This window comes from Grammomys surdaster, unplaced genomic scaffold, assembly GCF_004785775.1.
Source record: "Grammomys surdaster isolate TR1022 unplaced genomic scaffold, NIH_TR_1.0 125888, whole genome shotgun sequence".
Taxonomy (NCBI): Eukaryota; Metazoa; Chordata; class Mammalia; order Rodentia; family Muridae; genus Grammomys; species Grammomys surdaster.
Window position 1 is genome coordinate 1,506,344 of NW_021620713.1, and position 12,866 is coordinate 1,519,209.

Below are 12,866 nucleotides of genomic sequence, written 5' to 3' on the forward strand. Positions count from 1 at the left end.
CATTGTTTCCTTCTTGTATTGCATAGATATGAGCTCAGTTCATCTGTCTTTGTCATTAAAAGGCCCAGTTTGTCACTGTAAATACCTGCTTTTTAAGGACAGTTTGTGTATGTTGTGATTCAAGTTCATGTTGATTAGACCTTTGTTTTCTAAAGCTGGAAATTGAGATTGAAGGAAGAATTCAATCTGCCTTGTGGTGGCACTGCTTATGACTTTATCATGTCAACTACTTCATAGTTTACATTTTAATTATATAAAAACTGAACATTTCCAAAAAAGTAGGAACATGTTTTTTATTTCCCTACCAAAATTTCTGTCTTATTCATTCTATTTAAGAACTGTTCTTATTAAAATTATAGTGGTATTCCATATTAATTATTTTTCTTTGGAGATGTAAACATAAATATTTTAAATGATCTTTGATTATTAATTTTAATAAAAATCAAATCATTTGGAAAACATTGCTAAAACTGAAGATCCTTTGCAAACAAAATCTTGTCTTTGGTTTGGAGAACTGGTCCCACAGTGTCACAAATCTCTGAGAAATATGTATTGCCATTTTCAATCAACTATCAGATGGCATTCCTGAACTCTGTCTTGCTTATAATATAATATAGTCTCTCTCTCTCTCTCTCTCTCTCTCTCTCTCTCTCTCTCTCTCTCTCTCTCTCTCTCTCTCCCTCCCTCCCTCCCTCCCTCCCTCCCTCTCTCTCTCTCTCTCTCTCTCTCTCTCTCTCTCTCTCCCCCCAGTGTGTGTGTGTGCATGTATGTATATGTATACATGTGTGTGCGTGTGTGTGTGTGTGTGTGTGTGTGTGTGTGTGTGTGAGAGAGAGAGAGAGAGAGAGAGAAGATCAAGAAATGTACATTCTTCTGAGTTCAGGTGAGTATTGGGTAAAACGGAATTGATTCCATCCTGTCGAAATGGTATTCAAGTAAAGTCACTAGTCTGTACAAATCATTCTGAAGTCAAGTCAAGTGAGTTAAGTAGAAAAAGCATTAAAAAGTTAAGTCAAATCCCAAATCAATCCAAGGAAATATATTCACTATGTCTATGATTTGGGGAATACAGGACAAGATTCATGTTCTTTCTTGCCAAGGACCAGCCTAAGCTTGGAGAAGACTTCTGATAAAGAGGTGTCTGAGAGCAGTGAAAGAACAACTCAAAGTCAAATTGTGGGTTATAAGCTTATGGCCTATGTTCCACTTGAGACAGCTTTCATGTAGCCCTCTGATCAAGGCAGCTCTCTCTAGCAATTCTCAATACCTCTCTGGATAGCTATCTCTTGCATACTAAAAGCCCAGTCTTTTATTTACATATTAATTCAGTCATTACCCCAGGTTCCCTTTTGATTATCCCATAAATCAGCCTCCCATAATACCAGCTCCTTTATTCTTAGATAAAGAAAACAAGCACATTTTTTTTCAACATTACAAATGAATTCAGAGATCTGCCTGCCTTTGTGAGCACAGATAATGAGCTATCTGGGTAGGATTCAGTCCTGAGATTACCATTTCCACTGTGCATGGGCCCAACCTAGATTTGTTTCAGGTTGTCCTTGAACTCAGGAATCTTCATGCCTTTGTATCTGCCTCCCTTTGTATTTTTCTGCCAAGCTGCTTCACAGTGCAGCTGTCTCTGTTTAGGTCTGAGAAACTCCTTATGCAATTCATGTTGCATTCTTATATTTTGCATAGTTGAGAAATTGTCCATTCTTGAACTCGTGTTTTCAGAGTTCTTTCCCACAGCCTTAAGGACTGTTCTGAAGGTCTCGGTGTATACCATTTTTGCAGAGACACTAGCCACACCTGGCTTCCTGGGCTCATGCTGTGACTGATTTTCAAGGAGAAATTTACCTTTGCAAAAAGGGCATTCCTCAAAGGCAAAGCATGAAAATATATACTTTATTATATAAACAAGCCTTATGTCCACAGCAACCATTGACATTCATGAAGACCCATGCCCTCTTGGCTCTCTGCCAAGAGTCCTACCCATATTATATTATCCCTTACATGGCCAAGCAGGGCTGGGGTTCTTCTCTATTTCACCAACTGTCTCAATGCACTTCATGGACATTATTGTCACTTTGCTGTAGGTTCTTATGAATGAACTATTGCTTAATAGTAAAGATGGTAGAATAAGCACTGTCATCTTGACACCAGAAAGTCTTCTGGGTACAAAAAGATCATATTTACCAGAATCCCTCGCAAAATTTAGTTTGCACATTTGCTCTCTCAGTTATAGAGATTATCCTGGTTTCATTTCTGTTGCTAGATAAAATACTCTGTCTAAAAACAACTTGGAAGAGAAAGGGCTTGTTTGTTTTACATTATCAGGTTACATACTATCACTGCAGGGAAGTCAAGACAACAGAACCTTGAAGAAACTGGCCATATCCACTGTCATGAGCATACTGTAAAGGAATGAGTTCAGCTCACTTTCTCATTTTCCATACTGTCTTTGACATAAACCTACTGAGTAGTATCGCCCACTTTTAAGCTGGGTCTTCCCACAACAATTAGTATAACTCAGACAATCTCCTATAGACATATCAACAGTCTAACCTGATCCAGAGAAACTTTCATTGAAACATTATTCCCAGATGAGTCTACATTATGTCAAATCAACGATTACAAATAACAGAGGGTGACTAGCATCTATAAATATTTAAGGTTGGCATATTAAAGGAGAGAACATTTGTAAACAAACATTTTAAACTCAAGAGCCTAATGATTGTAGAAAAGTAAAGTGCAGCTTGCATGGCCTGCTGTACTAACTAGATGTACAACTAGAATTGAAAAGTACATCTTCTTCTGAGGCTTGTAAGTCTAACCCTGAGCTGATTTAGGCTTCCTTGTTCTGCAGCATGACTCCCCCATGGTTACTGGAGCCAGTTCTTTTTATGACATGACACCCAGAAACTGTGTGTTATTTTTTTCTCATTACTGTGACAAGATGTCTCATAAAAGCAACTTTAAAAGGGAAGGTTTATTTTGGCTCATGGTTTAAAAAGGCTTACAGTCAATCATGGCAGTAAGGCAGTAAGGCAGGATCAGGAGACAGCTGGTCACATTGCACCTATGGCCATAGAGTCAAGAAAGATAAATACTGACTCTCGGTTTACCTGCTTTTTTTGTTGTTGTTTGTTTTTGTTTTGTTTTTCCTTTTTATTCAAATCATGTCTCCGACCATTAGGATAGTATTACCCACGCTCAGGAAAAGTCTTCTTTCCTCAGTTAACCACTCAAAACACCCTCACACACAGGCCAACAGAAGGTTGCTTGCCATTTCCAAATTCTGTCAAACTGGAAAGGAGGTTAACAACCACAGCCTGGCTTTAGCCTGCACTGTCTATGCCGCCACCACCACATGACTGTTGAGCATTTGCAATATAGCTCAGTATAAACAAAAATATGCTATAGGTATAAAACACGTACCTGACTTTAAAATTTAGTACAAGAGAAAAAGAATATGCAATATTTCAATAGTTTAAAATTGGTTATTCAGGAAGATAGAACAAATTAAAGAAAATATAATAGTAAAATTAATTCCAACTGTTTTTATTAAACTTTTTAATGTGGCCATTAGGATATTTTAAATTATTTATGTGGTTCACACCATATTTCCTATGGGCACTGGTGGTCTTGGAGTTCTGAAACCTCTGCTGCAAACCAAGATGCTCTCTCTAAGAATTAATTTCTGTCTCTCCTCCCTTTTCCTGTATCTCTCCTTATTTAACCCATTAATGATACAAAGAGTTCCATTTATACTCATTAGAATCTTTGTACTTATAATTATTATTTGTAAAAAAAAGAAAACAATATTTTTTTTACTTCAATCTTGGTTCAACTTCCTGTCATCTGGAATTATTTTACCATATCTTTGTAGGTGTAAGCATCCTTCATATATTTAATGGAATTTTTGAAAATTAAATTCTATTATTCTAATAAGATAAAAGATAATATGAGTTTGTATTCACATCTATGCATATGCAAATAAGAAATGGGTACCACAACTACTTCTAGATGCTCCAGGTTTTAAGTGAAGGTTTTAAGAGGAGTTTGTCTTTTTCTCAGTTTGTGGATATAAACTTATATTGTCACTTAGCAATAGTTATTAATCATCATTTTCTTCTTGTGAACTATTGAATGCAGTCTATTTTCTTAGGTAATTTTATCTATAAATATTAAAATATTTTTTAAAATGATTTAGGAGGTTTTATTTTTCTAGACAATGAAATTCAGAATATTCTCCAATTCATTCAATGTGTACTCTCCACTCATTTGCCCAAATCTTTTGTAACACTAAAATCATACTCCCTAAAATTAAACTGTAATTATCAAGCACTCTCTTAACCTGTGCAAGGCCTTGATCTGGATCCCCAGCAAATCAGAAAATAACAATGCTAAATGGACAAAACTGTCTCTTGGTGCAACTACAATATTAGCATTGGAAAACGAGATGTTAGGAAGTTTAATACATATGAACTAAATTGTGTTTAACACTGAAAGTAAAAGAAGGGGAAGGGAGAGTGTCTAGCCAGTGTGAGTGAAACTCCTACTTTTAAGTAAAGCAGGAGCCTACGAGAACCGATGCTTGGGTTGAGACTGGAGAGTGTGAGCCCTGGCTCTGTGTCTACTGAAGGATGATGTGGTCTTAGTAAATGGCAGGCACAGAGGCTATAGGCAGGATGTGCTCAAGGAAAAGAAAGAGAGTCAGTATGTTCAGAGTTGAAGGGAATTCTGACTGTTGGTACAACCAGTCAGTTCCATCTAAGGGTATGGAAACAGGATTTAAGTCTGTTAAATCCTTTTAGTCTGCTAATCAGAACCAATCAAGCTGGAAGGTTGTGAATATGCCTCTACTTATAGCAGTTGCAAAGCAAATTCTACCCATGAATCTATCCCATCATCCCCAGACTACCTACAGTCCAGCTGCTCTAGACTACAGAGCACCCCTGGAGTTATGTTTATCTGCATTTCATCAAAAATTAAGGTTCATGTTTAAGAATAAGCACAACTTTATTTTTATATTTTAGATATTAATTTTATGTCTTTATATATCAGTGTTTGTGCATATATATATATGCACAAAAAAAATATATATATATATATTTTTTTAAATAATCTCTGGGGCTGTACTTGCAGGTGGTTGGAAACCAGTTGACTGGTATGCTGAAATCCAAACTCCATCCTCTACCACAGCAGCCAACTTCCCTAAACCCTGAGAGTCATTTCTCTAGCCCCCATTTCCCTTTTAATGCAAGTGGTGTGTGTGTGTGTGTGTGTGTGTCCGTCCAACCATCTGTCTGTCTGTCTGTCTGTGTCTGTGTGTGCCTATGTATGTGTGTTTAATGAGTGTTTACATATGTGGTTGTAGACATATTAGTACTATTTATAGTGTAGAGGTCAGAGGACAACCTCAGGTGTCATCAGTTCTTGCTTTCATTTTTGTTTGGGGCAGGGTCTCTTATTCATCATCGCTTTCCAGGCTAGCTGTCTCATTAGCTCCTAATAATTCTTCTGTTTCTGCTTCCCTTTTCTCTGGATGCATGCTAGTGTTATGAATGTACACTACTGAATCTGTTGCCTCTGGAGTTCCAAACTCTAGTTTTTATGTTTGTGTGGCAAACATTTTATCCAGTGATTCCTAGAGAGAACTTTCACAAAATATTTCAATTATAAAATGTATTTTAGTTACCATGACTGAAGAATGTATGTTTTGTACCCTAAGACAACTATAAGGCATGAAAGTACCTTGAATATAATATCAATGTCAAGTATCACTTCATAAGATAATATACGTGTCATATTTATCACAGTATATAACATGCCATTTCTGACTAAGTAGACACAAAACTTATTATAAATCATAAACTTTAAAACCATATGTATTTTAAATTGTTATTAGAAGAAGTAATAGCAGACATAGTCATGTTTGCTATCATCCACTAGTGTATCCACTTCCGCAATACACTAATTCTATACCAAAGTTGCAGGAAATTCTTATTTGTCAGTTGGAGATTTGGGTATACAATGTATTAAAGATGTGCTATGGCCCAAAACCCTTCCCCAGAGCTCTGTTTATATAATATAAACATTGACTTTTACTAATAATTGTTAGTGATGTGCTTAATTTAAGTCCTATGTACTGATTCTGAGTTTCTTAAATTACCCCGTGTCCTCTTTTGGTTCAGACACTTTAGATGATGTTTAATTATCAGTCTCTGAAACCCAAAGACTGGGTCTCATTTCGGGTCTTGTGGTATAGCTTCTGTAGCAAGCTGAATGTTAATATTGATGAAAATGATGAAGAGTGAAGGAATAGGATATGGCATTGTTTTCCTCATGTCTACTGTAAAGCAATGCCGTCATGGGTAAGAGCATATTCATTCATTGCAACACAGCATTGAGATTCCTCCCTCCCCCCATTATCCTGAGGAAGACATTGGAATCCAGGGAAACTGATCCATGCACTGTGCTGGTAGTAGAATCAGAATTCAAAGTCAGATCTCAAAACAAAGGGCTATGTGCTTTCTTCTACACATCAGGCCCAGGTTGTTTTTTCAACAAACAGGAACCATGTTCCAGGCCTGATGGGACTGTGGAGAGAGCCGTTAAACTTTGAACTGCAGCATGAGAAAACCTTCTCTCCACCTTCTGCCTCAACTGCAATTGTACTCCAAAGGCAGTTTATTTTACATAGCCACGAAACTGGCAAGAGAAATATTCATGCCAAACTACCAGGTGACCAAAAGCAATTCTCAGTTGACCATTTCCTTGCAATATAGCAATTGACATCATTTTCCTTTGCAAAGGCCACCCATGATGCCTGGCCCTGTCCCCTGCTTTCCTTGTGAGCCATCATGTGAGCCAGCACCTGTGTGTATGATTGGGACTGCTTCTCACACAGGTGACTTTTTATTTTTTCATCTGTGCCATACAGTGCAAACAGCTAAACTTGTTCTTTGTTGGCTTACTGGGAGAGATATTTCTTAATGGGTATTTCTTACTGCTACAAAAACCTGGGTTGGGAGAAGGACCCTGCCAGAATATCTCTTGCACTTTTTTTGCTTCTATTTTCAGAGTTTAATGGATTAAGAGCTAACAATAACAGTAGTTCTTACTATTGCCCAAGACTCACGCTGTCTTCCTCACCATTCATAATGTTCATGCTTGGAATCAATACTGATGACTACATCTGTTGTGTTATTTAAAGTAGATCTTTAAGTCAAAATGAGAATGTGGTACAACCTCATTTTAAGTTTGCTTAATGTTTCCAACCATATTTCAGAAATAAGTCAAAATGCTTTCTTCTAAAGTGCATTTTTCTTTTGGTTTTTAAACCTATGTGTGTTTTAAAGGTCATTCAATCTGCACATTTCTAACTCCTCGGGTCTTGAGCCATCACTGTGTTATTTTATATAAGAGGCACTTAATGTCTCAAGAAGATGATTTTTTTTCTCCTTGAGACCATAAGTTTCATTTTGTCAAGAGTGAACACGCTTGTAATGGACCACGCTCACAGTCTGTTCAAGTCCAAAGGCTGGAATTTCAGAGGGGTTGGAACTTGGCGCAGTACATTTTCCCATCCGTAGCTCAATCCTCTCTATTCCCTCCCAGCTTAGGCAGAAACACATGGAAAGGATATCCAGCACAGCCCTTCTCGGTGACATCTGCATCTGGAGGGGTGTCCTGGCATTCGGCAACACAGCTCTCTGTCCCCCAGGGAAAGGGAAGGCTGAAAACCCCAAATAATAAGAATAATCTATTGCAGATTTCAGGTTACCAAAATGTTGGAGAAAAGAATCACTGCCAAACACTTAGCATTGTTGCATGTCAAAGGAAGGCTACTGTAATTTCCCCCCTTGGGCATGTATTTTTCATACTATTATGCATAATTATGCATATAAATTTCAATATATTTCCATATTATATTCAAGACTCTCCGATTGTGAATACATAGAATAAAACAATTGATGGCAATTATTGCATTTGGAGTTAAATCCTAGTCACTGGAAGCGCTGGGCCAGCAGTGGGCGCCTCAAGCAGCCGAAAAGGCTCCCTTGAACATTCTTCTGGATTTAAGAACAATTTTTCTAATAAAGTCAATCTGGGATTAAAGAGGCAAAAAGGAGGTGCTGACAAAGAAAGCAGAAATGATGGTTAAGAAGTCTGGATTCCAGCCTTGCTCCGTCTCTTCTTCCTTTGTTGCCTTGGGCAAGTGACTTCTAGTCTTTCCTCATACCCCAAAACTGGGGACACTTGCACTTTGTTCTTTTCAGTTCTTTTTTTTTTCCAGATTTAATATTTCATGTTTCTGAGACATCAACCTGAACTATGCCCAAAACAATGAGGTTTTCTGATGTTTTCAAAAAATCAAAGAAAGAAAAAGGGTGGAGAAGGGGGAGAGAGAAGTTAGAGAGAAAGAAAGAGAGAGGGAGAGAGAGAGAGAGACAGAGAGACAGAGAGACAGAGAGACAGAGAGACAGAGAGACAGAGAGAGAGAACTTTATTACAATTGACTCTTTTTGGAAAAAGAAATAGAGTATTTGTGTGTAACACTTTAGCTGGGGAATCTGCAAGAATGGTAGGGAAAAACAGAAAACAGTTTAGCTTATGACAGGCCTGGTGACCCAGGTCTCTCTACAGGACCCTGAGGAATTTCAAAATAGCCCAAAAGCAACGTACATCCGGACCACAGCAAGCGACAAAATGACAGGAGTCTTTCTGGGCTTTTTCTTAGGTTTTGAATTCTCCTTTAGAAATGTATGTTATGAATTATGATTACTGCGCTACAGCCAAGTATTCACCGGGCTCCAGCTAGATCTTTGTTTAGCGAGCATAAGCTCCCTGCCAGCTGCAAACTGCAGCTGTCTGTCAGCATTTGTAAGGACAAACTACACTGCTATCCCTGATCACTTAGCTGTAGACTACACACTGTGTCCTCAGATATGCTCGGCGCACCCTTCGCATGCATTTTCAATACACTTCCTGTGGGGGTGGGCAACAGTGCTTTGCACGCACATTTTGGAGCAAATAGCTTGACGCTTATGTCAAAATAATTCTTCAAATAATAGAGGGTTCTGTCCCCCAAACACTTCTTTCTGAGAGGCTGTGTCTGGCCTGACATTTTTCCATCCCTGATAACACCAAGCAGACAAGGGAGGTTGCCACGCTTACAGTCATTGCACAGGCCTGTAGAGCCAGCCAAGAGTGCAAGCCCAGGCCAGGCGCCGGCTCAGCACTCGGGAATGTGGGGGTGAGAAGGCCACCTGGAAGGGTGAAGGAGGCAGGGCAGAGTGGCCATTGCCCTACAACATGGTCTGGACCTTCAGGCAAGACATAAAGAGTTCTTATCTCAGCCCAAATCCCATCCAAAATGTGCAAACTGGGCTGGGAACTCAGTGGCTTTCCAAGAAGGGACTTTGAAAGATGATTTTAGACTAGAATTTCTCGGCCTTCTAGGGTGTGTGTGTGTTTTCTATAATCTCTAGGCACATTTGGCTAGGAGAAAGCTGGCGGCAGCCGACCAGATTAATTAAAGTGTTTGCAGGGTTAGTGAAAGTCTATGCAGTTTTCAACATCAGAGTTAAGTCATACAGGGACAGCAATTTGGAGACTACTCTGAGAATTGTCCTAGAAACTTAGAAATGGCTGGCTTGGTTTTCCCCATCCAGTGCTTACCTGGTAAAACTGATACTGAAAGGTCTTTGGGTTAGAGTCACTCCTTTTATACTCCAAAAACATGCTGGCATCAGACCCAGCTTGCGGATCTGTCATTTGGGGATTTTTTTAATGATTCTATTTTCTAGTAAAGGAAAAATAAAAAGATGGACTTCTTCCCATTCACGAGGGTATTATGAGAACTGCGTTTTGCTACAGAAACAGTATTGTTTCCACAAGAAATGTTCTCTCCTGGGAGAAGAGGCACAATGCAAATTCAAGTTCACAGCAAAACTGTACAATATGTAGCACATGCCCAAAGTTGGCCTAATTTACTCAGTGAAAAAAATAACCTAATGACACACATATTCCTTCTCTCTCTCTCTCTCTTCTCTCTCTCTCTCTCTCTCTTCTCTCTCTCTCTCTCTCTCTGTCTCTCTCTGTCTCTCTGTCTCTCTCTCTGTCTCTCTCTCTCTCTCTGTCTCTCTCTCTCTCTCTGTGTGCGCGCGCGCATGCACGTACATGCTCATGCATGCATGCACATACTCGCACTTGAGTGTTTAGGGTTATGTGTGTTTATCAGCAGGGGAGCAGAGACCTCCAAACATAAACACGTTCTTTCCCACAAGTTTAACATATACACAATGCTTGGAATAGTTTCTTTCAGTAGGAGAAACCATGAGCGCCACAGGGCAGTAAATAACAGCAAAGCACACTCAGTCTATGATTGTTCCCTATTCACAAGGATTGTAAAATGAAAACAAAGACTGAGAGGAATCAATATTTTCTAAACGAATAGCAACTTGCAATGCATGAGTATTTGGATTGCTAAGTACCTTCACTTCTCTGTGCTGTGTCTGCTGCCTCGCTTGTCGGGAAACCCTTTTGCTGGATGTGCTCCATACGATGAGCGTGGGTGTTATAATAAACAGAGAGGAAGGCTGCAATAATGTATTTTGGTTAGAAAGAAGCACTTAAAAGAAATTGGTTTTGCTATACACATGATGTGAGCCAATCAATAGTTGTTTAGTCTGACAAGCACTGTCAATATCCACTGTCACAGTTCAGAAAGTCTTTAACAGATAGTGCTTCAAAACCCAATCGTTTTAACACATGCTTAAAGTCTTGAAACACAGTCTACCTGGCAGATATTAATCACAGGTAACTCTGGGAGTTACATACAAGATAATTCTTTAATTGGGTGATAGAGAACAGTTCCTTTTAAATGTATACAAGCAAACATTTAGGTACATAAAAATGCATGTGCATATACATAAATGTGTACATAAATATGCAGCAGCCAAGATTAAGCTCTAATGATATTAGAGAGTGAATGCTCGGGAAGGCTGAGAATGTTCAGTGCTTGACTGCAGGATGAGGAGGGGGAGTTTTACACCTGTTGTGCTTAGTACTGATTATGGGCACAGTGCTGACTGGGTAGGACACATACCCAAACCTCAAGAGTTACAATTGCTAGCATAGACTGACTGCTTAGCATACACTTTTCATTCTGATTTTTATTTCGCATTTAGCAGGGCATTTCCCTTGCAGCGCAGTCTGTTATGGATATCGCTAACCTCATTTTAACAAAGAAAGACGTAGAGACACAAAAGAGCTCTTGTAGGGTTTAAATAACATCCCATGTTATGTGACCTGTTGAAATGTTACAGTATTCCAAAGAGAAGGGGGTCACAATTGGTTGTTGTGGTTGCTGTTGTTTTAAGGAAGAATGTCAACAATTAGGAAGAAACTATTATAGTTCTTACGTTCTTTCCCATTAAGTCCCATTGAGTCCATAACTCAAATACTCCCCCGGCAAAGCAATCATGAATGAAGTAAATCACATCTCTGTGATTGGACATAGAGAAATGTGAGATGTCCTGTCAAGAGTTAGAGAAGAATAGAGAGGTTGCAAAGGGGGGTATGTTCCCCAACACTGTTCGTTGGGTGTGTAAATACATCAGTCTTGGGAAAACTATGTGTAACATCTAGAATAGAGCTGTGAAATCAGGTTACATTGCTAGCTACTCTTGTTTTAAAGGAGTCCCGGTCTTTATCTGCATCTCTTCTTTGGTATTCAGTATTTTCTTGCTCCATATAGCCGCTGGGAGAATAGTAAGTGATTCTCCTGTGAATGTGAAGGCTTTCTGCAATATGCTGCTTCCAATGTCAGAGTGATTACACCACCACATGCCATCCTCGACATTTATGATTGGCAGCACCTAGATCAGCTGTCCATCAGCTCCTTTGCTGTCCCACGAGTCAGTCATCTCACCTAAGGCCATCCGTCCACTTTCCTCTCGGACCTGCAGTAATACACACCAACCTGCTCTGGGATCTAAAACCATTCCTGTGAAGTGGAGCATTGAAAATGTTATATTGAAATTACTGAATTAAGGCAAAAGGTGGAATACTGACAATATTTTTATTTAGACATTGAGTAACATGCTAGAAAATGAAAAGACAGGATACTGGTTTGTGACTCAAGCATTCATGTATTCTGGCTCTGTCCCTCACCTGTTACATGATGCAACTCCCAGACCTTCAGATTTCTAAATGAAGAATGGACAATTAACAGGACAGAAACTACCACATTGGAAGGTTATAATGATTAAATATGACACACTTTGTTTAGAAAGTTCCTTGGCATATAACAAGTACTCCAAAAACATTGGTCATTATTAGAAGAATGGCTAACCAAAGTTGAAATTAAGATAGTTACAAGTGCCTCAAAACTATATCTATATGTATATATGTATGTATTTATGCATCTGTATATACATATATCAATACTTATATCTGCATCTAAATATGAATATATGTATCATAAATATATATTATTATCTACCATATATTATATATTTTTTCTTTTTTCTCTTTTGGGTGTGCCTTGTATATTTGTTAATATGTGGTACAGGAGGTGCAAAATCAGGTCCTAATGCTTCTATGGTAAGCTGCTTACCCATAGGTGCTTACCCACAAAATATACTTGTCAGCCCCATAATTTTTGTGTAATCCAAATACATACTTACAGTATTTTATCTAATGATTATTTTGAAGACATTTCTCACACCATGCATGTCATACATAAGGGTAGTGATGGTGATTGTGATGGTGTGTGTGTGTGTGTGTGTGTGTGTGAGAGAGAGAGAGAGAGAGAGAGAGAGAGAGAGAGAGAGAGAGAGAGAGAGCAAGCGAGC

General features: G+C 38.7%; 1 protein-coding gene and 1 long non-coding RNA gene across 7 annotated transcripts in view; one reads left to right on the forward strand and one right to left on the reverse strand.

Annotated features, from left to right (window-relative positions):
• Positions 1-12,866, forward strand: part of Arhgap15 (Rho GTPase activating protein 15) — a 603,756-nt gene that overhangs the window by 330,131 nt on the left and 260,759 nt on the right. The gene's annotated exons all lie outside the window — the stretch shown is intronic.
• LOC114608264 overlaps positions 1-12,866 on the reverse strand; it is a 98,326-nt gene that overhangs the window by 51,562 nt on the left and 33,898 nt on the right. The window lies entirely within an intron of this gene.